The sequence below is a fragment of the Ursus arctos genome, unplaced genomic scaffold (genome assembly GCF_023065955.2).
Source record: "Ursus arctos isolate Adak ecotype North America unplaced genomic scaffold, UrsArc2.0 scaffold_17, whole genome shotgun sequence".
NCBI lineage: Eukaryota > Metazoa > Chordata > Mammalia > Carnivora > Ursidae > Ursus > Ursus arctos.
Window position 1 is genome coordinate 55,841,826 of NW_026622841.1, and position 25,958 is coordinate 55,867,783.

At 35.4% G+C, this 25,958-nt stretch overlaps 1 protein-coding gene across 14 annotated transcripts in view; it reads left to right on the top strand.

The window, feature by feature from the left end:
• The window catches only part of ANKRD12 (ankyrin repeat domain 12), a 123,843-nt gene that overhangs the window by 2,526 nt on the left and 95,359 nt on the right, over positions 1–25,958 (top strand). For 2 of the 14 annotated variants that reach the window (XM_057313239.1, XM_048218632.2), the window contains exon 1: positions 5,167–5,400. The exons of the other annotated variants lie outside the window; for them this stretch is intronic. The gene's annotated coding sequence lies outside the window, so the exon portion shown is untranslated. Of the gene's footprint in view, positions 1–5,166; positions 5,401–25,958 lie in introns of those variants that run through there. 14 annotated transcript variants of the gene reach the window in all.

The following is a 25,958-nucleotide window of genomic DNA, read 5'->3' on the forward strand; positions in this document are numbered from 1 at the left end:
TTGATAATTGGAATAGTTTGCTTAAGAGTTGTTCACATTACTTTGTGACTTCAAGCTTGTTGCTAAAATTAACATTAACATTATTTCTAAAATGCCTGTGCTGTGTAAAAGATTCAGTCTTGGTGATTTGTCCTTAGAACTGGAAGGGACCTCAAATTTTCTAGTCTGTTTTCCTCAAGAGAAAATAAAGTCCTGGTAAGGTGAAATGACTTACCTAAGTCAGTACAGCCTATTTAAAAAGTCTGGTTTGGGCCTAGAGATTCCTTTCTGTGAAAATGCTAATGTGTCTTTCTTTAAGAAGTAGCTTTATGGAGTAGTGGAAAAAATATGGAAATATAAATGAGAAGGCCTCAGTTTAAATTCTTGATTAAAAAAAAAATCTTGATTTATTACTTCCTAGAAGTAAGAACTCTGGTTCTTGACAAATCACATTAACATCTTCTTAATCTACAAAAAGTAATTTTCCTAAATAATTTATAGGGTTGTTGGATGGAACAAATGTGATTACATATGGAAAGCATGAGGTATACTGTAAACTTTTATACATATCAAAAGTGGCAATATTTAAAAAATAAATACAAGTTGACCGTGTTACAGCTTGTCTAGATCCCTAGGTTTTTGCTTAGCCTTAGCTTTATTGTTTCCAACACCTGCGGTTTTACAGATTTTAACTCCCTGTAGATACGTTTTCTGATCCCTACTTAGTTCTAATCTTAGTAAAGCCTCTTATGAACATTTTAAATATTGCAGTTGTTAGAGCCTGACTTCCTCTGGAGAATATGAAGTTTCTCCATATAGCATTTGAAAACATTCTCATTTACACTCATGCATGCATAATCTGTTTCTTTAACAGTGGCTTTTAAAAAGTAATAGTGAAAGTATCTTAGTTGCAATGTTAATTTGTCTGTTACTAGTTTCCACATATGGCAATAACAGGAGATAATTTCCTTTATAAACTCAGCTTTGAATGGTTTGTGTTAGGTTATCTTGTACATCTAAATATATAGAAATGTTCAGACAGTTTTTGTTGGTTGGCTTTCGCTGTTATGTTTAAAGACCTTTTCTTCTAGTGCTTTAAATTGATGATACTGGAAACAAATATGTGAATATTGTTTATTGTAGTTTTACATAGAATACCTGTAATTTTGAAGCTAAAAGTTATGATAAACATTTATTGAGCACTTAGAATATGAATGTATCTGTGTTCAAAGTTTTAAGTAAAATATTTAAGATAATTTTCAAAATAACCCTGTTAAACAGAGACTATTATTATTCTAACATATGGCTGAGGAAAATGAGGCTTTGAACTGTTATGTGATGTGTAGATATTCACAGACCTAAAAAAAAGTGACAGACTGTATTGTTCCCGTTCTTAACCATTTGTCTGTGCTCTGCCTCTAATTAAGAGTGTTTAGCTGATTTTGAAGTTTTAAGATAATGTTTCTTAAATTTCAGATTTTGTGAAAATGTCTAGGGGCCAGCTATTCTGACTTCTACTGTGTTGGTCAAAAAAACAAAAAGAAAAGTAGGCAGCAAGTCTTTTCTGAGATGTTGAGAAAACTATTGGGTTTTTTTATATTAGTTGTCAAAAGCAAATTAATCTCACCAGCTACAGAAGGACTACGGTTGTTAACATTACAAGAGGTGATTTTTAACAAACTCTTCCTTCACGTTGGTGCCATTTTTCTAAAGAAATGTCTGTGACTGGAGAAGAAAAGATCACTAACCAAACTCATTTAGGACTTTTATTAGTAATTTACTTTTATAGTAAATATGTGCAGTTTAGAAAAATAGCATCCAAGACTAGATTTTCCAATTAATGAGACCCTCCAAAATTCTAAGAAATTCAAATTCTGAAATTGTTAGAAAATTAAGTTTAAACACAGAAATGCTTCCAGATTGAGATAAGTAGAAGAGGTGAACATGAAGCTGCAAGTAATAAGGTGGAAATAATTTCTTTTTCTTTGGCATCTTAAGTATTGTCTCTTCTTTGGCCAATCCCTTAATATTCCACTAAAATTGTTTAAAAATATATAGTAGTTTACTTTTCTGGCTTTCGGTTTGTATTAGGGCCATAATTGGGGGAAGTATCACAAATATTAGTGATAAATATCATATTTTCTCTACTTTTTTAAAGATTTTTTTTTTATTTTTAATGTCTATACCCAATGTGGGCCTTGAACTTAGGCCAAGATTGAGTCACATGCTCTACCAGTGGAACCAACCAGACACCCCCAAAAATCGTATTTTTAAACCTCTTTGTTACTTGAAAGAGGTGTGAGAGAATCTTGTAGCTTCTTAGATTGTTCTTCCTCCTACATAGGAGTTTTGTCTGCCTCCTGAATTCTAAGAGAGAACAAAAACCATGCTTGTGTGGTTCTCTCTTCCTAGAAATAGCTGTATTGACTCAGTATACAAGATAATAGTATGTAAGAATTATGGTGCTATATAACTCATGAAGAATTTATTTATTTATTTAAGAGAGCATGCACAAGCACAAAGAGGGGGAGGGGGAAAGAAAATCCTCAAGCAAGACTTCCTGCTGAGTGGGGAACCCAATGTGGGGCTGGATCCCAGGACCCTGAGATCATGACCTAAGCTGAAATCAAGAGCCAAAATCAAGATACTTAACTGACTGAGCCACCGAGACACCCTAGTTCATAAAGTACTTTTTACATCAGATCCCTTGAATTTCACAACTAGTCTGAGATCAGCAACATATCAGCTAACCTGATGGTGTTGAACCATCCAGGTTAAAATTCTCTGGCAAAGTTCTGGCTCTTGTAATTCACTTGAGGAAGAGAAGCATTAGCAAATCTAAAGGAAGAGAGAAAAAACACACATACTCATTCTGTTTTTTTCTATCAAAGGCACGTTGTACACAGCTTTCTTTCTATTTTGTTATACCTCTTCTGAAACTTAAACAAGCAGGGTGGAAGTTAATACTAAAAACATTCTTTATACCACTTTACTAATTAGTGGTGATTCATAATGACGTTGAAGACAGGAGAAAATTAAAATTTTACGGAATGTTTCTTACCTTAATTTGCAAAAAAATATTATAAGGCAGAAGAAAGACTTGTTACATTCTGTTGTTCGGTACTAAAGTCTCGCAACCTCTGAGTTAAAGTAAGTTCTTTTTATCCGAGTTTAATTTTGAGTATTTGAAAGTTACTTGGTGATCAAATTTAATTTCTTTGAGCTTTTATACTGTTAGATGCTTTCATATATGTTATTTTAATCAATGATAGGAGTAGGTATCTTATATATCTAGTTATGAAAATACTTCAAAAAGGTGTCACCGGAATATCTCCAACTTTAGATACTAGTACTCATGAACTAACTTGCAATTTATAAGTGCTGTATAAATGTAAGTTTGTTACTTTAAGAGAAATTTTTCTTGGGATCAGCTTAATTCATTTATAGATTTATGTTGAGGTGGATCTTCTACTGGTGGTTATTCAGCCTTCAGAAATTATCCCTGTCTTCCCGTGTTCATTAAAACATCTCAAGAATAAAGATGAATGTTCTCTTTAAGTTGCATTGAACAGAATAAAAAATATCTCCTTACTGAATTTCTGTTTGTCCTCCTATCATTGAAAGTAAACAGAAATGTTTGACAGCAAATTGGCTTACTCATTCTTCCTTTCCTTTGTCCTTTTTCCTCCTTCCTGGCTCCTCCTCCTAGTTCAGACGCTAGTGTTCCTTTGCTTTTGCAGCCAGTGGAAAAAAATCTATACCTATCTGTTGTTGGTTGACAACTTAAATTTGTGTTATTAAAGTATTAGCACTTATGTTTCAAGGCTCTTTAATTATGGTATGAATATTGATTTTAGCTACAAGAATTTGGATCATTAGCTAATATATCAGGAAATGATCATTTGCATTTTCTCTTTTGTGAATTGACATTGACATATCCTTTGGCCATTTTTCCCTCTTCTTCGTTGCGTCTTATTGGAAACTTCTAGGAGTGGCAATCAAGAATTTATAGAATTTCAAAAACACTTTTATTGTGTTTTCAAATTACAAAAATAATATATGCTTATTATTAAAATAAAAAAACTGTGTAATAAAAGGGTTAACCTCCCCCTCTGGATATTCTTTGTGTATTAGAGATTGTTAATCTTCTATACGTGTTAATTATTTTTTCTAATTTATCATTTAAATCAGAACTTACATTTTACAGCTTTTTGGCAAACCCCAGAAGAAACTGGCTCTCTCCAAACTGTTACCTTATTGAGATGATAACTCTTTGGGCTCTTTTATTATTCCTTCATACCCTGAGTCCAAGAGTTTCTCCTGCCTATAATTTTTGTGAACTCAGATGTTAGGGAAGAAGTAGCAGAAAACAGTGAGAATCCTTTGAGCATAGGGGAAAACTGGAGTCTCACATTTAAGTCATGTACATTATGAAGTGCCAAAGACTGGTACAGGTGTAATTACAAGTGTTCTGTGATTGGTAATAGGCTCTCCACATAACTTTTCATTAACTCCTTACAGTGACCTTCTGAAGTTTATCTTATTCCCACATTTTTTTTTTTTTATTTTTAAGTAATCTCTGTGCTCAGTGTGGGGTTTGAACTCAAGACCCAGAGATCAAGAGTCACATGCTCTACCTACTGAGACAGCCAGGCACTCCATATCTTATTCCGATTTTAGAGATGAGATTTGATTAAAATTTGTGACTGTATTGTTTCCTCACAAAAGTACACCTTCAGAGAAGTTGGTGGTATTATTACGAGAGAAAAGGATAAAATAACAGATACATTTTTACCCTTTTAGGGAAAAGTAATTATTTTGTGTTAGGATTATGGATTTTTACAAAGGGTGAAAGGGCTGAATGATCCAGTCTGACGGTGTGATAATTTATCTCTGGGTATTGAATTTGAAAGTAACTAGAATTTTTATCTTTTTACTTTTGAATCTTCAAGTTGAACAAATATTACGGATATAATGAAGAAGATTTTAAACATTTCATAGTTTACAAATTTTAAATAAATGTTTTTATGAACAGCATTGCACTTATCATTGTTGAGGCCAGGTGTTTGGGAAAATATATGCAAAGACAGTGTTATGGTCTCTGTCTTTTTTAAGGGTTTACACTCAATGAACAAAACGTGAAATAGGAGGACAGTGTTCCTTTTTTTTTTTTTTTTTTAAGATTTTATTTATTTGAGGAGGGTGGAGAGCATGAGCGGGTGAGGAGCAGGGAGAGACGGACAAGCAGACTCCACACTGAGCGTAGAGCTGGATGCGGGACTTGATCCTATGACCCTGAGATCCTGATCTGAGCTGAAATCAAGAGTTGGACCTGTAATTGACGGAGTCACCCAGGCACCCCAGGACAGTATTATTCTTAAACATCTGATTTTTTTCCTGGTTGGTGTAGAAAGGAACGAGGTAAGCCCTGCAAGGACGTAGATCGTGTCTGTCTTGTTTGGTGTTGTACACCCGAATTTCATCACACTGTAAAGAGTCACTGTATATTTATTGAGTGACCGAGAATCACCCCAATGCCAGTGACAGGAGAATGGTTTGATTGGCATAAGAAGACTAAGGAAAAAAGATAGGTAGCACATGAAATTACTAGGATGAGGGACTTATTAATAAAAATGAATTTTCAAGATGGGAAATGATTTCCTTAGAAAACAATTATAGAAATTGTATGGAATTCAATGAGAGACAAGAAGATCATTGATAAGGTTGTTAGGTTTTAAGTCCCATTGCGCTAAGCACATACCTGAAGAAGACAGCATTCTCTGCTTGTATGGAGCTTAAAATCTAGCAGGAAGAGATAGTTACTTAAAGCAAGGATCCATAATTAGGGAGAGGTTCTGTAAACATTACTAAGACTAAGAATTACTGACTTGAAAATTTAAGTTCAGTTTTAATCTGGAATTATTATATTCTTAAATAGTCCTAAACTTGTGTTTTTAGGCATTATTTTTATAGTATATTTCATTTCCTTTTGATAGATAAAGCTGTTTTAATATTGGTACTATCAGTGAGATTTGCCTTTTTTTCCACTTTATAACATTTGTGTGGTTATGTATCCAGAAATGTTTTCTTTTAAAAGTAAAACAAAACATGCATGTATTCTTTCCCGTGGGGATTGGAGTTTTCACAATAGTACCCTTTTCTTCTTAGTTTCTTACAGTTATTTTAATGCATTGAATTTACTCTGTTCAGTTTCCCCCATTACCGTACTTCTCCTTATTGGTCTCTTCAGAATACTTTGGTAAGGGACCGGTTTATAATTGTTGTGGCCTAAAAAAGCTACCAGTAATTGATACATATATTACATATATATTACATATAAGCCAGTTTAGAGCATGTTTTCTTTTAAATGCCCTGAAAGCTGCACTTATCCTGAATTCTTGTGATAGTATAGTAAGTTGGTTATGTTGGACCATATGCAGGATGCAGAAAAAGTGAGGTAGGAGGTAAGTATTGAAATAAAGCCCAAAGAATTTAACCCTGGTGTGAAGTCATATGAAAGCTATAAATTTTGGCTCTAGTTTGAAGCAGTGTTACAATCCATGCTATAGTTGGGTCAGGGTAGGAATAGTGTGGTATGCAGATTAGAAATAATTTAATACTTCCACCAGCATTGCTCTCTCATAGGGTACTAATTTCAGAAGTTTCTCAACTGCATAAAGAATTTGGGCATAGATAAGATGAGTTTCAGGATCACAGGTTTATAATTATAGAAGCAGTGATTCTTGTAAAGTATTCTTTTTTTTTTTTTAATGCCATGACCTTTATCCTAAATCTCTTATATTTTTATGTACCAATGTTAAAAGTACACCAAATTATCTGAGCAATTAAAAATCCTTCCATTGGAAGGTAAAATATGTGCCCTGTCATTTTAAGAGAAAGCAGTAAAAGTGAGTTAGGGCATTACTTGGGATTAAACTGTGAGGAGTATTTAGAATGGCACCAGATTTATGTTGCAAAGATCAGTTGCTTGTCTCTTGAGGGGCAGGAGAGGGGACAAAGTTAAAATACCAAAACCTTTTTATTTTGAAATATTTCAAATACTATCAGAGGTACAGGAAACAGCATAATGAACTTCCTGGGTACCTATCACCAGCTTAAGAATTAAACATTACAAATTCAGTGGAAGCCCCCTATATACTTTTCCTGGAGCCATTTCCTCGCTGCCACAGGGGAATTCCTATCTCCTTTTCTTTGTACAAACTTCCCAACAGTGGCATTTCCCTTTCTCTAGACCTATGTAATTTTGTTTCTTTCTTCAAAGTTCACTTCAGTGACCTCTTTCCATTTTAACTTTATTGCATATTGTACGTAATAGTAGGAGTGGTCTGAGAAGGGGAGTTGAATATGAGGTTGTGTACCTGAGGTAAAAACCCACCTTAAAATCTAGGCAAGGGAAAGTTAGATTTCAACACTGTACTATGTGCAGAACAGAGTTGATAAAGTAGACGTAAGAATAACCTAACAACGTAATTGTTTTTAGGAAGATTAGTCTGATAGGAGCAGTGTGGAGTAGTGGGTCTGAAAGGAAGTGATGATTTGCTAACTCATTTTGATTGAATTTTTTTCCTCGTAATTACTGTACGTTGGTGAGATTTTACTTGGCTTCCAAACACTTTACCATTTTGACAGAAGAGAAAGGATTTGGTGACAAAATGCTTAATAATGAGTGTTTCTAGTTATCAGGATTTGGAGAATTATTCCTGACCCCTTTTAGAATCTGTTGACAGTGAAGTGAATACATAGATTCTATTAGATTTCTGCTTTAGCCATTGGTAATTTTTTCAGCTCCCAGTGCCAGCAATGCAAGGAAAGCTATGCCTAACCATTTTCTCTGAGCTGTTGCAGCCCTCTACTGGTCTATGGAAGTTGCACAATTTAGAACCCTATAGGGCTAGAGTCAGTAAGTCAGCAACTTATTTATTGAATCTTCACACTTTAGAAGTCATTTATGCCACCTCTCTCAATTGCAGATAAGTATTTTATATAATACACCTTAACAGTTGTGGAAATAAATGTATATGTAGATTTATTAGATATCCAGGGCAGAGAGATCATTGTAACACAACTTCCTGTATTACTTTAAGAGTTTAGATATATTGTTAGAATGTGGTCCTTTATGGTCCTGTGTTTGACAGTGTCAAAAAACATCTTTTTACCACTAATCTCTTTTGTAAATATTGTGTAATAAAGGAATGAGAATTTTGCTTTTTAAAAATTTGAGGTATTATTTAGTTGCTACTGTTAGGAGATAAATACAATAGACAAATGTTAATTGCTTCTTTTAAATTATTTTCTTTAAGATTTATTTGAGAGATAGCGTGCACATATGTGTTGGGGGAGGGGCAAAGGGAGAGGGAAAGAATCTCAGGCAGACTTCTCACTGAGCATGTTGCACACTGCCCTGCTTCCAGATGCAGGGCTCGATCCCATGACCCTAAGATCATGACATGAGCCCAAATCAAGAGTAAGATGCCCAACTGACTGAGCCACCCAGATGCCCCTTAAATTGTTGTATTTTAAATTACTTTCAGCAACTTCCTGTTGCTAGAGCCAGAAACTTGGGTGTCATTCTAACCTCCTTGCTCTTGTTTACTATTCTTCCTACCTCACAATCTGATCATTATACTTAAAGTGGTCTACTTGTCTCTCATCTTGTTTCTCTTTATCTGTCTTCCAAAGTTTCACCAGCAACACCTTTCTGAACACTACTTGAATTATGTCATTGCCTTTTTAAAAGTCTTAAAGTGGTTTTTGTAATCATTCAGATCAAACAACACAATCACAAGGTGCTTCATGATGTGATCCCTTCCTACTTTCTTTAGATACATTTTCTACCCGTTGTGCTTCAAGTTTTGCTATCCTTTCAGTGTGGCCTGCTTTCTTGTGTGGGAGTATGTGTCCATATCTGTGCACATGCTTATCCTTCTCCCTCTACAGCCCTGTCCATATCTACCTGCCTGTTGGTCATCCTTAGTGTTGGATGTAGTGGACTATCCTAGTGTTATCTCTTCTTGAGATCCCCCAACCACACCCCCATATATATGCACCTGAGTTGGGTGATCTCTTTGTGGTAGTGCTGCCTTATTTCTGTAACATTTATTGTTCCATACACTAATTAACTTGTCTTTTGCCCCTTAAAAACAGTAAATTTCCTTTAGGCTGGAATCGTGTCTTGTTTATCTTTAATTCCATTGCTTAGCATATAGATGCTTTAGTAAATGTTAAGTGATAGAAAATTGTATGAGTGGGGCGCCTGGGTGGCTCAGTCAGTTAAGCGTCTGCCTTCCGCCCAGGTCATTATCCCAGGGTCCTGGGATCAACCCCCACATCGGGCTCCCTGCTCAGCAGGGCGTCTGCTTCTCCTTTTCCCTCTGCCCCTCCCTCTGCTCATGCTCTCTCTCTGTCAAATCTTTTTAAAAAATTTACCTGAGCAAAGTGGGGCATGATATCTAAAGGAAATACCCATAGTTAAATAGTTCAGCATCACATATTCATTTTTTGAAGTTATAAGGAGAATCAGTTCTTCTAGACCAATGCTTATTGGACATACTTTCACCCTCTGTCTATATTGAGGAAAGAGTGGGGGGAGATAAAGAATGGTAGAATTTTAGAGCTGGAATGGACCTAATTTTAAAATGAGAAAACTGAGACCCAAAGAGTTACTTAGAGTTACATAAGAACTCAGGTCATCTAGTACTTATTTTGCTAAATTTCTCCTAATATGTTTTGCCTTAGGCTTGGCTGGGATTAGTAGATACTGGTTGTTTATATTTCAGGCAATTGGAGTATCTAAATATTACTCTGTTTCGTACCATAGGTTTACTTTTGTGGAATTTTGAAAGTAATAATACACATATAGCTAAACCAAATTGACCGTTTATCTTGTATTTACTTTGAATAGTCTTCTGAATTACCTGCCATGGTTAGATTCCTGAAAGATACAGTATTTAGCAGCACCAACCCAAAAGCAGACTGTATTTACTGGGTTGAGCTTCTGTCCTGAATCTTTTCCTTCCTTTCCTATTCTGGTGGCTGGGTTAGAAAACATAAAACACATAAAAGTACCTTTTACTTTCTTCTACCTATGTCTGAGGCAGTCTCTCACCTGCCATCTCATTATACTTTCCCGTAGAACATTACAGGTCTCCAGAGCAAACCAAGTGGAAGTTGACCTATTTTATTATTTTTTTAATTTCAATTTTTTAGACTATACAAGTAATACATGATCATTATAAAAATTAATATAAAACTGTATAAAATAGACCATAGACTTTCCTTAAGGACTTTTAAGTACATTGTTGAGGACAGTTTATTTTAAAGGATGTGGATGTTTGTCTTCATCTTTTGCATGCTGTTGGTTTGGAATACAATTTCTTGGTCTGGAATACAACCATCGTATTCTTGTGGGAAAATGTTATGGAATAGTTGCCAGAAAATATTGTAGTGAAAGTCAGCCATTGGTGTGATAAAGAATGCACAATCCCCTTTCGTAGACTGAATTCTCCCTTGAATGGTTTAAGTAGTTAAGTGGGGGGACAGTCCGGTTAATATCTCAGAAACACGCCATTTATTGTGAGGCCTTTTCCATTATTTTTGTTTTTGTTTTTGGTCAAGTTGAGAGAGTGAGTGAGAGAGCACACAAGCAGGGAGAGTGGCACGCAGAGGGAAAAGCAGGCTCCCTGCTGAGCAAGGAGCCCGATGCGGGACTCCTGGGATCATGACTTGAGCTGAAGGCAGATGCTCAATGGACTGAGCCACCCAGGCGTCCCTTAGAACCACTTTTAAAATGTGAGGGAATTAAGCTGTATGGTCTTTAAGTAGGGAATACTTAGTATTTGTGTGTAATGGTTTATACTTTTTTGCTTGGGGGGAAATAAGGATGTCATAATTTTTTAATTTAAGCTATCATTTTTGCATTCATAGAAAAATAGAATTTGGAGTGAAATTATTCTAAGCCTCTTATTCTGGAATCACAATTTTGGAAGGATAGGAGATCTGCACTGTCATCTAGCCTAACATTACTTTTAAGAAGAGATAGAAATATTGAGATGTGATAAAGGTCAACCAAAACGTCAGTGGTAGGTCTCAGAATACAGTCTTGGATTTCAGGTTCCAAGATAAAATCATAAAGAAAGTGATGGTCACTTCCCTGACTGAATGACTCTTAAGGATCATTAATTCTGTTGCTATAATTTGATCCTTTACTAGTTGCCTTTTTTTTTTTTTAAACAATTTTGGAGGAAGCATTTTTACCCCCAGAGCAGCTGCAACCTAGTGAAAGCTGAAACAGGAAAAATGGAATTCTCATTCCATGCTTATGGTTCTATCTTTACTTTCTTTTTGTAGAATGTAAAATTAGTAGTGAATTTAGAGGGCAGTGTTTGAATATTTTATATGTTCCAAGGACTATGATAAGATATCATTTTATTACTTTCCATGTCTTTATTAGTTGAGCTTTATCACTTTGTAATATAGATGAAGAATTTAAGTAACTTTAACTTTGTTTTTCAGTTGTATTTAAAGTGGACGTTTTGGAGACTTCTAGACAAAATGGTAGACTGGGGAAGTTGCCTTCTTTTTCAAATATGTGGAAATACTAGATAAAAATAAAACATGTAAAAAATACACAGCTGAGTTTGAAAGCTAGAAAGAGGAATCTGCATGTGCCTGAAATGGAAAAAGGACTCATCATCACAATAGAAAACAGAAAATGAAGCCCTTTCCTATGAAGGAAACAGATACTCCTTAGCCTGTGAGCTTTAATGCGGTGGTGGAATCCACAGGCCCAGGAATGGCTGAGAGTTGAGGCCAGACCAGGAAAGGTCTGAATTATTCATGATGGGGTAAACAAACAAACTAACATAGTCTAACTACCTGCCTGGGTTTATTTTTCCTGGTACATCTTCTTTCTGTCTCTTTTATTTTCAACCTTTTTAGTATCCTTTTGTAGTTTCTTTTACAAAGTATGTTGCTGAATCTTATTTTTATCCAGCCACAGAGATTCTTATCTTTTGATTAATGAGTTTAATCCATTTTCATTTATTATAATAATGCATTAGAAATTATTTACATCCTGTTTACTAAACTTCTAGTTAATTTTCTAGTTTTTTATTTTTATTTTTTTAAAGATTTTATTTATTTATTCGACAGGATAGAGACAGCCAGCTAGAGAGGGAACACAAGCAGGGGGAGTGGGAGAGGAAGAAGCAGGCTCATAGCGGAGGAGCCTGATGTGAGGCTCGATCCCATAACGCCGGGATCACGCCCTGAGCTGAAGGCAGACGCTTAACCGCTGTGCCACCCAGGCGCCCCCCTTCTAGTTTTTTATTCTTAATATATACATGTGTGCGCGTGTTTGTGTGTGTGTATATATACGTATATATGTAATATACATAAAATATATATCTTCCCTCCAAACAAGACAAGTACTTTAATTGCTTTCTCACTGTCCACTCGTCTGCTCCACCCCACCCTCCACCCTCAGTTTCCCAGTAGCCATGTTGATGTTCTGTTGAATTTTAGTTCTGGATTGTTAGGGGTTTTCAAGCATCCATCCATCCTTTTTCTTACCTTTTATATAAAATGTACTTTATTAGGTTATTTACTCACTCTTACTAGCATGTATCATGTCTAGTGCCCTCACAGATTTATTTCAATTCTTATTTGAGTGCCTATATAAAAGCAGTTTCAACAGGGTGTTTGTACATAAACATTCTAAGGCTTTTTATGCCTGAAAATATCTTTAGGTAACCCTCGCTTTTAAATAATAGATTAGTTTAATTACAGATTTTTGGTTTGAAATTCTTTTCCTTTAGTATTTTGAAAATATCATTGCATTATCCTTTTGCCACTGGTGTTGTGTTTTGGAAGTTCTGATATCCATTTGATTTCTTTTCCTTTCAGAGTGACCTGTACTTCTTCTCTAGAAGATTTTGAAATTTTTGTCTTTTCCAATTTATAATGTGTCTGGGTGTAATTACTTTCCTGGCTTATTTCATTCATTGATTCAGCCAATACTTATTCAGAATCTACTGTGTGCCGGGATGTATTCTAGAAACTTTAATCTGAGGTCTTTCTTCTTTTCATCAATTCTGAAAAATTATTGATTTTTTCCAATATTTTGTTTTCTCCATTTTTTTTCTTAGAATTTTATTATATGGATTCTGTTGTTTCTAACTTCTTTATATCTCTTACTTTTAATATTTTCCCTTTTTTTGTTTTTTTAATCCCCTTTTAATGCCTTCTGCAACGATCCTCTACCTGATCTTCTGGCTCATTAATTTATTCTTTGGCTTATCCATTTTATTATTTATCAGATTTATAAAGTTCTTTATTTTAGCCATTATACTTTTCTACTCTGTATTTCTTCTTGGTTCTGTTTAATCTTGCTGCATATTATCAATCTTCTCTTATCTCTTTGAGGATTTTGAATGCTTTAAAAATTGCTCCATAATTCTTCATATAGTGTACATAGTTTGAGTTTAGATTTTATTCTAAGTTCAGTGGGAAGTCAATAAAAAAATTAAGCAGGGCAGTGGTATCATCCAATTTGTAGTTTTAAAAGATCCCTCTGCCGCCTGTAGAAGGTGTGTATAGGGGTGAGAGAGAGAGAGAGAGGAAGAGGAAGGAAGAAGTGAGGTAAGAGTAGAAGCAATGGAAAACATTTGTGAAGTTTTTGCAGTAGCCTGTTCAAATGATAATAGGAGCTCGGGATGGGTAGCAATCAAGATGAAAGGACATAGATTTAATTTGCGTTATGTAGTAGAGATGGAGTCAACATTTCTGGATTTTTTGGCTTAAAGTGATGGATGGATGGTGGTGCCATTTCTTGAAGTGGAGAAGTTGGATGGGGGTGTGGAGGAGAAAATTTGACAGGGAAAATCAAGAATTCTCTATTGTCCTTTTTGGTTTCATATGCCTATTAGACATTGATGTGAAGATGGCAAATAGACAGTTGGATATATAAATAGAGAGTTTTAGATAAGGTTTAAAGGTACAGAGTTAGATGTCATTGGCATTTCAATGGTACTTAAAGCCATGAATCTGGATTAGGTCATCTAGGGAGTGAGAATAGAAAAGGGTCTAGGATCCAGTCCTGAGGCACTCCCAACATTTACAGGTTCTACAGAAGAGGAAATGTCAAGAAAAAAAATAGGTTTTTTTTTTTTTAAAGGCTCATTGTATTATTTGCACAATTTTCAGCATAAAAGATGTACTATACTTTGTTTAATCAGGTTTTTATAAGTGGATATTTAGATTTTTTTCTCCCAGTATTTAGGGCATACAAGTAACATTTTAGTGGATGTCTTTTTTTTTTTTTTTTTTTTTAAGATTTTGTTTATTTATTTGAGAGAGAGCACTCGAGTGGCAGGGGAGGAGCAGAGGGAGAGGGAGAAGCAGACTCCGAGCCCGCTGTTGGGCTCCATCTCACAACCCCGAGATCATGACCTGACATCAAGAGTTGGACGCTTAACTGATTGAGCCACCCAGATACCCCGGATGTCTTTCTTTATAATCTTTGCATATCTGTGTAGCACACATATAGGATAAATTACTAAAAGTTGAATTATTAAGACAGAAGACTGCATTTATATTTTAATGACTCAACCAAATTCCTTTCCAAAGAGGTCATCCCAGTTTCATCACCATTAGCAATGTTAAGAGTCTTCAGGTTTCCCTGAACCCTTGCCAACACAGCCTTAATCTTTATTAAGTCTTTTAAGTGAAAAGGTGACTCATTATTTTATAGTTTTAAAATTATGAAATGGATTTGAATACTTCTCTGTGTTTTCTTGTTCCTTAAACTGCCTCTTCGTATCTTCTGGTTTTTTGGTTTTTTTTGGTAAGTTGTCTGTTTTCTAGTGATTTGTTTAAAACTCTTTGATTATTAGTCCTTTGCATTTGTATTGCAGATGTTTTCATTTGTTGTCTGATTTCTGTTTGTGATATTTGCATTTCTAGTTTACAGTTTTTATTTAGGATTTCTAACAAAATGACTTTCGGCTTTTATATCACATTTTAGAAAAACTTACCTATCTTAAAGAATTTTTCCTAGTATTTTTTTAAAGATTTATTTATTTATTAGAGGAAGAGCGAGCACAAGCCCAAGTGGGAGGGGCAGAAGGAGAGGGAGAGATAATCTCAAGCAGACTCCCTACTGAGTCTGGAACGCCGTGCAGGTCTCATCTCATGACCCTAAGATCACAATCTGAGTCAAAACCAGGAATCAGAGGCTTAACTGCACCACCCAAGCACCCTTCTCGTATTTTTGTGGCTTAATTTTTATGTTTATTTCTTTGACCCAGGTGTCAACATTTTTAACTTGTCAAAATTATTCTAAAATTTATTTGGTGAGAATTGGAAAGACAATTATGGAAAAAAATGATGGACTAAAATTTATTATAAAGCTATACAGAAAAGTATAAAAAATAAAATACTCAAATGCAAAAGAACAAAACTGTAGAGTACTGGTACAAGAATGGAAAGACCAAGTACTGAAACAGACTAGAAACCCAGACTAGAAGACAGATATGGGGATATAAAGGAATAAGAATGATCTTAAACATTGGCATTACAGATAGATGGGTAGAGTTAAATGTCAAAAGAAGTTAAAGGAAGTAGGAATGAGTATATTTTCTGATTTCGAAGTAGAGACAGTTTAAGCCTAAAAGAAAAGGAAGGGCTCATGAGGAAAATACAAGCATAAAAATGTATTTTTGATACTATGTTGTACAGTCTATTGGACACCTGTGTTCATAGCATTATTCATAGTGGTCAAGAGGTAGAAACAACCTCAGTGTCCATCAATGGATAAACTAATTGTGGTATATACATGCAATGGAGAGAGTATTAATTTAGCCTTTGAAAGGAAGGAAATTCTGACACATTACAACATGGGTGAACTTTGAAGACATGCTCAATGAAATAAACCAGTTATAAAAAGACAAATATTATAAAATTTCACATATACATGGTATCTAGACAGTTAAATTTATAGAGACAGAAAGTAAAATGGTGGTTACCAGTGGCTGGGAGAAGTGGAAATGGGGAGTTATTGTTTAATAGCTATAGAGCTTCAGTTGGGGTATGAAAAAGTTCTGGAGATGAATGTGGTGACACTTGCACAACAGCATGAATGTACTTAATGCCACAGAATCATACACTTACAAGAAATAACAAGTGAATGTGAGGATGTGGAGAAAAGGGAATCCTTGGGCAGTGTTGGTGGGAATGTAAACTGGTGCAATCATTATGGAAAACAGCATGGAGATTCCTCAAAAAATTCAGCAGTTCCAGTTCTGGATATCTTTCCAAAGAAAATGAAAACACTAACTCGAAAAGATTTATGCACTTCCGTGTTCATTGTAGCATTATTTGCAATAGAAACAATCTAAGTGTCCATTGGTAAATGAATGAATAAAGATGTGGTATATGTGTACAATGAAATATTATTAGAATTAATAATAATTAATTATTAAAGAATGAATGAAGTCTTGCCATTTGCAGCAACATGGGTGGACCTTGAGGGCATTACACTCAGTGAAATAAGTCAGACAGAGAAAGACAAATATCATATGATCTCACATGTGAAATCTAAAACAAAACAAAAACACAAAGCTCATAGATACAGAGAACATACTGCTGGTTGCCAGAGGTGGTAAGTGGGGTTTAGGCAAATAGGTGAAAGGTAAGTTGGCTTGTAAACAGATGGCTTCAGTGGTGAATTTTACCAAGCATTCAAATAAATTAATGCCAGTTCTTCTCAAACTCTTCCACAAAATAGAACAGGGGGGAATTCTTCCAAAATAATTTTATGGGGCCAGCGTTATCCTGATACCAAAACCAGACAAGATATCACAAGAGAAGAAAAATTGCCACCGCTATCCATGATGTGAATATACATACAAAAATTCTCAACAAATATTAGCAAACCAAATTCAGCAGTACGCCAAAAGGATCATACACGATGATCAGATAGGAGTTATTCCAGGTATATGGGGATGGTTCAACATCCTCAGATCAGTCAATGTGATATAGCATATTGAAAAATAAAGGGTAAAAATCATATGATCTCGGGGCGCCTGGGTGGCACAGTGGTTAAGCGTCTGCCTTCAGCTCAGGGCATGATCCCAGCATTATGGGATCGAGCCCCACATCGGGCTCCTCCGCTGTGAGCCTGCTTCTTCCTCTCCCACTCCCCCTGCTTGTGTTCCCTCTCTCGCTGGCTGTCTCTATCTCAGTCAAATAAAAATAAATAAAATCTTTAAAAAAAAATCATATCTCAATACACGCAGAAAAAGCAATTGACAAAATTCAGCATCCATTTATGAAGAAAAAATACATTCAACAAAGCCAGGTATAGATGGAATATGCCTCAGCATAATAAAGGTCATATGTGCCTCGACTTAATAAAGGTCAAAGCTCAGAGCTAATGTTAGAGTCAACAGTGGAAGGTTGAAAGCACTTCATTTGCAATCAGGAACAAGACAAAGGATGTCCATTCTTGCTATTTTTATTCAACACAGTACGGGTAGTCCTAGCCACAGCAGTTAGGCAAGAAAAAGAAATAAAAGACATCTAAATTGGAAAGGAGGAAGTAAAATTGTCATTGCAGATGACGTGATTATATATATTGAAAACTCTACCAAAAAACTATTAGATCTGGTAAACGAATTCAGTAAAGTTTTGGGATATAAAATCCATATACAAAATCTGTTGCATTTCTGTATACTAATAATGAACTGTGAAAAAGAGAAATGAGGAAAACAGTCCCATTTACAGTTGCATCAAAAAGAAAAAATTACCTAAGAATAAATTTAACTGAAGAGGCGAGGCCCTGTGTATTGAAAACCAGAAGACGTTAATGAAAGCAGTTGAAGATGACACAAATGGAGAGAGATTCCGTGCTGATGGATTGGAGGAATCAATATTGTTAAAATGTCCATACTAGCCAAAGCAATCTCTAGATTCAGTGCAATCCCTATCAAAATTCCAGTGGTGTTTTTCACAGAAATAGAACAAACAAATTTCTATGGAACCACAAAAGACCTCAGGTAGCCAAAGTAGTAGTCTTCAGAAAGAACAAAGCTGAAGGCATCATGCTTCTTGATTTCAAGCTATATTACAAAGCTGTAGTAATTAAAACAGTATGTTACTGGCATAAAAAGAGGCACAGAGGTCACTGGAGCAGAGTAGAGAACTCAGAGATAAACTTATACATACATGGTCAGTTAATGTACAACAGAGGAGGTAAGAATATACATGGGGAAAGGGCAGTCTCTCCAATAAACGGTCTTGGGAAAACTGGACTACTATCTTGTACCCTAAACAAAAATCCACTCAAAGTTAAAGAGTGTAAGTCATGAAACCATAAAATTCCTAGAAGGAAACAGGTGTTGAGCACCTTGACATAGGTCTTGGCAATGATATTTTGAATCTGACACCAAAAGTAAAAGCAAAGATAAACAAGTGAGACTACATCAAATTAAAAAGCTTCTGCACAGGGGCGCCTGGGTGGCACAGTGGTTAAGTGTCTGCCTTCAGCTCAGGGCGTGATCCCGGCGTTAGGGGATCGAGCCCCACATCAGGCTCCTCCGCTATGAGCCTGCTTCTTCCTCTCCCACTCCCCCTGCTTGTGTTCCCTCTCTCGCTGGCTGTCTCTATCCTGTCGAATAAATAAATAAAATCTTTAAAAAAAAAAAAAAAAGCTTCTGCACAGCAACAGAAGTCATCAACAAAATGAAAAGGCAACCTACAGAATAGGAGAAAATATTCGTAAATCATATATTTGATAGGGACTAATATTTAGAAAATATAAAGAACTACAGCTCTAGCAAAAAAGGAAACAATCCATTTTAAAAATGAGAAGCAGATCTGAATAGACACTTTTCTAAAGAAGACCTGCAGGTTGCCAACAGGTACATGAAAGGATGCTCAACATCATTAATCATTAGGGAAATGTAAATGAACACCACAATAAGATATCTGCTCACACCTGTTAGAATGGCTATTACCAGAAACACAGGAAGTAAGTATTGATGCAGGTATGGAGAACAGAAAACCCTCCTCATGCACTGTTGGTGGAATATAAATTGGTATAGCCACTATGGAAAATAGTATGAAGGTTCCTCAAGAAATTAAAGATAGAACTATCATATTATCTAAGAATCCCACTTTTGGCTATCTGTGCAAAGAAAACAAAAATACTTGGAAATACGTATGGATCCCCATGTTTACTGCAGCATTATTACAATAGCCAATATATAGAAAGAGCCTGTTTGTTCACTGATGGATGAATGGATAAAGAAGTTATGGTATATACAATAGAGAAGCAAAAATTCTTTCTTTACACTTTTAAGGATTTATAGCTGGACAAAGAATTAAATTTACGTGAGACAGATTAACAGGAGAAAAAACCCAAAGTGTTATTATGTGCTCATAGAGGCCCAATAATGAATTGAGATCCACGAAATGAGCAAGGTGTAGGCAGTTTTTATGCTTTTTAGACAAAGAATATATTTGTGATGAATTGAGAGGATGAAGAAAACATGTTCGGGAACTTAATAGGAATTCTAAGTGAAATTTGGGCTGAGATAGTAGATTGATTTCTACAGCTTTTTTGTTTTTGAAGTCTCTATCTCTGATGATAAGGATGCCTTTTCATTTAGTGCAGGGAAGGTGCCTTTTATATGGGAGATATATTTCCTGCTTTGGGGGGCAAAAGAGTAAGTGTCTTTGCACTGACTGTTTCCCAAGTAGCTGCAATGCAAAATAATTAATATGCCATTGTGGTAGATTTTGGGTGGCCTTACTTTGGCCCCTACAACACACACGTGTGCGCGGCGCGCGCGCGCGCGCACACACACACACACACACACACAGAGGAATATCATTCAGCAATAAAGAAAGAAATCTTGCTATTTGCGACAACATGGGTGCCCCATGAGGACAGTTGTGCTAAGTAAAATAAGTCAGACAAAAAGACAAACACTGTATGATCTCTCTTAAATTTGGGATCTGAAAAAAAAAACCAGCAATAACAATTGATCAAGAAAACAAGTTCATGGATACAGAGAACAGTGGTTGCTAGAGGGGGGAGGGATAAATGATAAAGGAGGTCAAAAGATTAAAAAAAAAGTAGGAAATAAAAAGTCATAAAGATGTAATGTACAGCATGGTGACAGTATAATATACAGCATGGATAATACTGTATTGCAAACTTGAAAGTTGCTAAGAGTAAATCTTTAAAGTTCTCATTACGAGAAAAATAATTTGCAACTGTATGGTGACAAATGTTGACTAGACTTATTGTGATCATTTCACAATATATGCAAATATTGAATTTTTATGTTTTACGCTTAAACTAATGTCACATGTCAATTATACCTCTATAAAAAATAAAGTGGTAAATTCTATATTAGGTATATTTCACCACAATTTAAATTTTATATATATTTTAAATTTAAGTTATATGTAATTATATATGCATAGTTGTAATTACTATAATTTAACCACAATTTAAATTATTATAATTTAAATTTAAATTACATGTAATTACATATATACACAGGCATACTTTGTTCTATTGTGTTTTGCTTTATTGCGCTTTGCAGACATTGCTTGTTTTTTTACAAATTGGATGTTACGGCAACCGTGTGTCCAGCAGGTCTGTCTGCCATTTTTCCAACAGCATTTGCTCACTTTGTATCTTTGTATCACATTCTGGTAATTTTTGCAATACCTCAAACTTTTTCATTATTTGTCATAGTGATCTGTGATCAGTGATTACACCTCGAAACTCAGATGATGGTTAGCATTTTTAGCAAGAAAGTATTTTTTTAATTAAGGTATATCCATTTTTTTAACTTAATAGACTACAGAATAGTATAAAACATTAACTTTCATGTGTACTGGAAAACCAAAAAATTCATTTGACTCATTTCATTGCAGTTTTCACTTTATTGCAGTAATCTGGAATGAAACCCACAGTATCTGTGAGATATGCCTCTGTGTGTGTGCACGCAACAAAAATGACAGCATCGTTTTTCTGCCTTTACAATAGAAAAATGATAAATACCACAGTAGAAAAATGGCAAAGGATGCTAACAAAATTCTGAAGAGGAAAAAATGGAGTAGTGGCTAACGTGGGGTGAAAAGGTTTTTGATAGTGAGAACTCCAAGAACCTAAGGGATCAGAGTGTGAGATGGGATGTAGACATGAACTTTGAAGAAAACCATGATTGGAGAGGGATTTGAGGTAGAAGTAAAGGCTGTTAAGAGATAAAAGTCAGTATGAGGTAAAGTAACTGGGAGGTATGTAGATGTTTGCAGTAAGAAGGGTAGAGGAAAAAGTTATTTAATGGTTCCCAAATCATTAAAATTACCTGGGGAACTTTTTTATAAGTAAACATTTTACTTTAAAATAGTTTTAGATTCACAGACAAATTACAAAGACAACATAGAGTTTCTATATACCTCACACCAATTTTCTCTGTTATTACTATCTTACATTAGCATGGTACAGTTGTCATAATTGATACATTATTATTAACTAAAATCCATACTTTATTCAGATTTCTATAATTTTTTTTTACCTAATGTCATATTCCTATTCTAGTAATCCCATCCAGGATGCCACATTACATTTAGTCATCATGTCTCCTGTGCTCTTCTTGGCTGTGATGGTTTCTCAGATTTACCTTGTTTTTGATGGTATTGACCATTTTAAGGAGTATGGGTCAGGTATTTTTGTAGGGTGCCCCACTATTGGAATTTGTCTTCTATTTTTCTTGTAATTAGACTAGGGTTATGTGTGTTAGGGAGGAAGACCAGCTAGGTAAAGTGCCGTTTTCATCACATCAAGGGTACACACTATCAACATTACTTATCACTGTTGATGCTAACTTTATTCACTTTGCTGAGATAGTTATTTGTCAGGTTTTTCAAGTTTCTTCGTTTTCCCTCTTTCCAAACTGTATTCTTTGGAAGGAAGTCACTCCGTGCTACCCACACTTAGAGTGGGAAATAATGCTTCACGTCCTTGAGAGCAGAGTATCTATATAAACTACCTGGAATTCTGCATGGAAAATTTGTCTGTTCTCTCCCATTTTTCAAATTTGTTCCATCATTTATATCAGGATGGACATAGATTATTTATATCAGGATGGACATAGATTATTTATATCTTGGGTTATAACCCAGTACCGCTTTACTTATGTATTCTTTTGCTCAAAGTGTTCCAACTTTAGCAGTTGGGACCTTTTTCAGGTGACACCTTCCCATTGTTGAGTTTATATAGTTATGTACATTGTTGAGGACTTCCTTACTTTATAGTACGAGTCTCCAGACTCACCTTGTATATTTCCTGTCTCAATCCTAGGATCAGCCATTTTTCTAAGCCCTGGTTCCTTTGGAGAAAGGCACTAGTAACCAAGATCTTGGTGTTAGGTGTTCTTGCTACTGGGGTGTTTGTTGTTGCTCCTGGGCTTGCTAGCTGACATAAGAGGGAAATCTGTGTGTGTAAATTCTACCTATGCATATCTATAAATATTTTTGTATGAAACCATCTGTGTGTGCATTAAGCTAAATATGAGTTCATACTCTCTCAAACAATTCATTACCACATTTTAGCCTTCTCCTAACTTGCCTTTCTGCAATCTCCCACTCAAGCAGTGAGAACCATAGCTCCTACCATCATTATCCATTTACTTAAGTGTTCACTTCCAGAATACAAGATCACTTGACCCTTGAACAACATGCAGAGGTTAGGGGTTCTGACTCCCCACACAGTCAAAAATCCACATATAACTTTTAACTCCCTAAAAAGTCCTTACTTAAAAACTACTTTTAACTCCTTACTAATAGGGAGAACCACAAGAGATCACTTCTTACTGCAGTGCGCAATTTATGTAGAGATGATTAGCATGACACAACATTTTAAGTGGATACTTGGCAATACTGAACCCACCAGTAGCAATAGGATGTGGCTGTGAAATTATTACAGTAGTACAAGATGTGTGTGCTACAGTTAATTTTATGCAGTTATTTAATACTGTATCTTTACATTTGTTTTCATTTCTCTTGACTGCAAATGGTACCATGTACCGTCTCTGCATGTGTACATTTTGATAAATTACAGTTTTTTATTACAGATTTCAGTATATTTTGTGGTAGTAAATGGTAAAAGATACTAGTTTCTACATATTTTATGCATACATGGGATACCTAACTCTTTCTATTTTCACTGTTTTGGGGCTGTATAGATCTTCTGTGTTTTCAGATTGTTGCGAATCTCAAAAATTTTTCTAATGTATAATCATTGAAAAATTCCACATATAAATGGACCTGTGCAGTTCAAACCCATGTTGCTCAGGGTTCAACTGTCTAGTAGTTTCAGAATTGTTAAGCTATACCACCAGGGATCTTTTTTAATTGAAATAAAATTCACATATAATTCACTACTTTAACCATTTTAAAGTGTACAATTCAGTGGTTTTAGGTATATTCACAATGTTGTGCAACCATCACCATTACCTAATTCTAGAACATTTTTAGTTACCCCAAAAGAAACCTGTTTCCCTCTTCTCCCAGCCCCCGGCAGCCACTAAAGGCAGCTTTTTAAAAAGTGGTGTTTATCTGCCTTCCCAGATATTCTGATTCAGTAGTTCTAAAGATAAAGCTAGACATCTGTATCTTTAAAACAACAACAACAACAATAAACCATTCTGCTTTGCTTCTGGTAGTCAGGCAAGTTTGAATTACCGGGTGGCATAAGCCTAAAAGAACAGCATATTTTGAGTAAATTGAAATGTTCTGGAAGTAATAATGTGAATCAAAGAGGATCTCATTAAAGCTAAAAACAAATGCCAATGCAGTTTGATTGTCTTTAATTTAAAAGTCGGTTTAGGCAGGGTTCAAGTGAGGAAAGAAACCATTTTATAAAATGTCAGCTTGTTGCGTCTGTGATTTCAGTTAACTTTTAATCCATGTAGTCTGTATTAATCCATTACTAAGTTTTGGTTTCAGTACTTTATTCTGCTTATTTTCTCTTGGGTGTTTTTTTTCCCCTGACTTGTTTGTTTGTTTGTTTGTTTTAAACTTCTGCCTGTCTTAGCCTACTTAGAGGAAAGCTTCCCCTCTTCCTGCCACCAATACCTTGGTAAAAATGTACTCTTACAGAATGAGTACTAATTGCCAAGTAGGTATGGAGCTGTAGTAGTAAAGCTAAGCATATCTGATAATTGGGAAAGACTTGCTGACAAACTTTGAGTTTGGTATCTTCTCATTTTGTAGATAGAAGCTAAAGACAAATTCTGGCATTGTGTGATACCCCTATGAAGAATTTTGAAGTCAAAGTTATAGTTGGAAAACAGAGTGACTAGACTTACAACTGGAAGATAGAGTACTAGAGCTAACAAAAAAAATAATGTTTAAGGCATCGGTTCTGAGGGTCCAGTGCTCACTGAATACTATAAAACTATAAAGTGATCTCAAAATACAGAATTTCCTTTAGTTTCTTTAGAGGAACACTTGTGTAGATTTTCACTCTTACTTTATGTAATCTTGTATGTCCATAGCATATAACTTCACAAATTCCATTATCTACTTCTGTTCTTCAAAGTTCTCTTCTAGCCATACTACTAACTAGAGGTTTTTTTTTTTCTTTCCTCCCTATCTTGCCAAAAGTCTACCAGTCTTTTCTCTCTTCTTGGATTTTTTCCTTTAACCCTCACTTGTTTTGTCATGTTGGGTAGCTTTTCCCTACAGACTTCTCCCAAGGCTTATTTCCTTCTTGATTATTTGTACTCTCTGCTAGGAAGATAAAGTTTTCTCCAAATTGTTAGCCTTAGGATAAAGAGTAAGTCATAAACAAAAAAGATCAACTTATTAATGTTTCCTAAAGAATCCGTTTTGTTATTATACTTAGAAGTCTGACTTTCAAGCAAGACTTGACATTGCAGGGGCGCCTGGGTGGCACAGCTGTTGGGCGTCTGCCTTCGGCTCAGGGCGTGATCCTGGCGTTATGGGATCGAGCCCCACATCAGGCTCCTCCGCTATGAGCCTGCTTCTTCCTCTCCCACTCCCCCTGCTTGTGTCCCCCTCTCACTGGCTGTCTCTGTCAAATAAATAAATAAAATCTTAAAAAAAAAAAAAAAAAGACTTGACATTGCAGTTACTTCAGTCTTCAAGAAGGATGCTTATCTCTATCATTATTCTTGTCAAGTTAGCTGTGTTGTTCAAATCTGCTCTTGTTATTAAATTATAACAGCATTAGTTTAGTGACATTGCTACTGGCTAAATTAGTTTAACTTGCTTGGTTAAACTTCACATTGTGGATAGTGATAAGCATTTTTATCAATAGTTTTTGGCAAATTTCTGATAATTGGACTTTTTAGGTATGCATGCATTATATAATGTCCCAAAAATGAGTCCATCAGACTCCTTTTGCTAAAGCAAATGCATATGTAATCCAAGAAAGTGTGCTTATAGTATGTATTTTTCTACTGGAAAAAAAAGGATTGGATAAGGTAGATGGATACCACCTTACATAGGTCAAGAGATTTAAGATACAGTAGTTTTCTTCCAGTTATGTGATTCTCCTTCCCATCCCTCACCCCCACCCCACATCTAAAGCAGTTTCTAGAGATCCCAAGCAAGGAGACTTTGAAAAATCAGTTTGGAAAAAAACTGTTGAAAGTTCTATTTAAGGGGCGCCTGGGTGGCTCAGTCGTTAAGCGTCTGCCTTTGGCTCAGGGCGTGATCCCGGCATTCTGGAATCGAGCCCCACGTCAGGCTCCTCCACTGGGAGCCTGCTTCTTCCTCTCCCACTCCCCCTGCTGGTGTTCCCTCTCTCGCTGGCTGTCTCTCTCTCTCGGTCAAATAAATAAAACCTTTTTAAAAAAAAGTTCTATTTAAATGTAAAGAATTGTGTAAAACTTCAATCATTTTTTTACTTATAA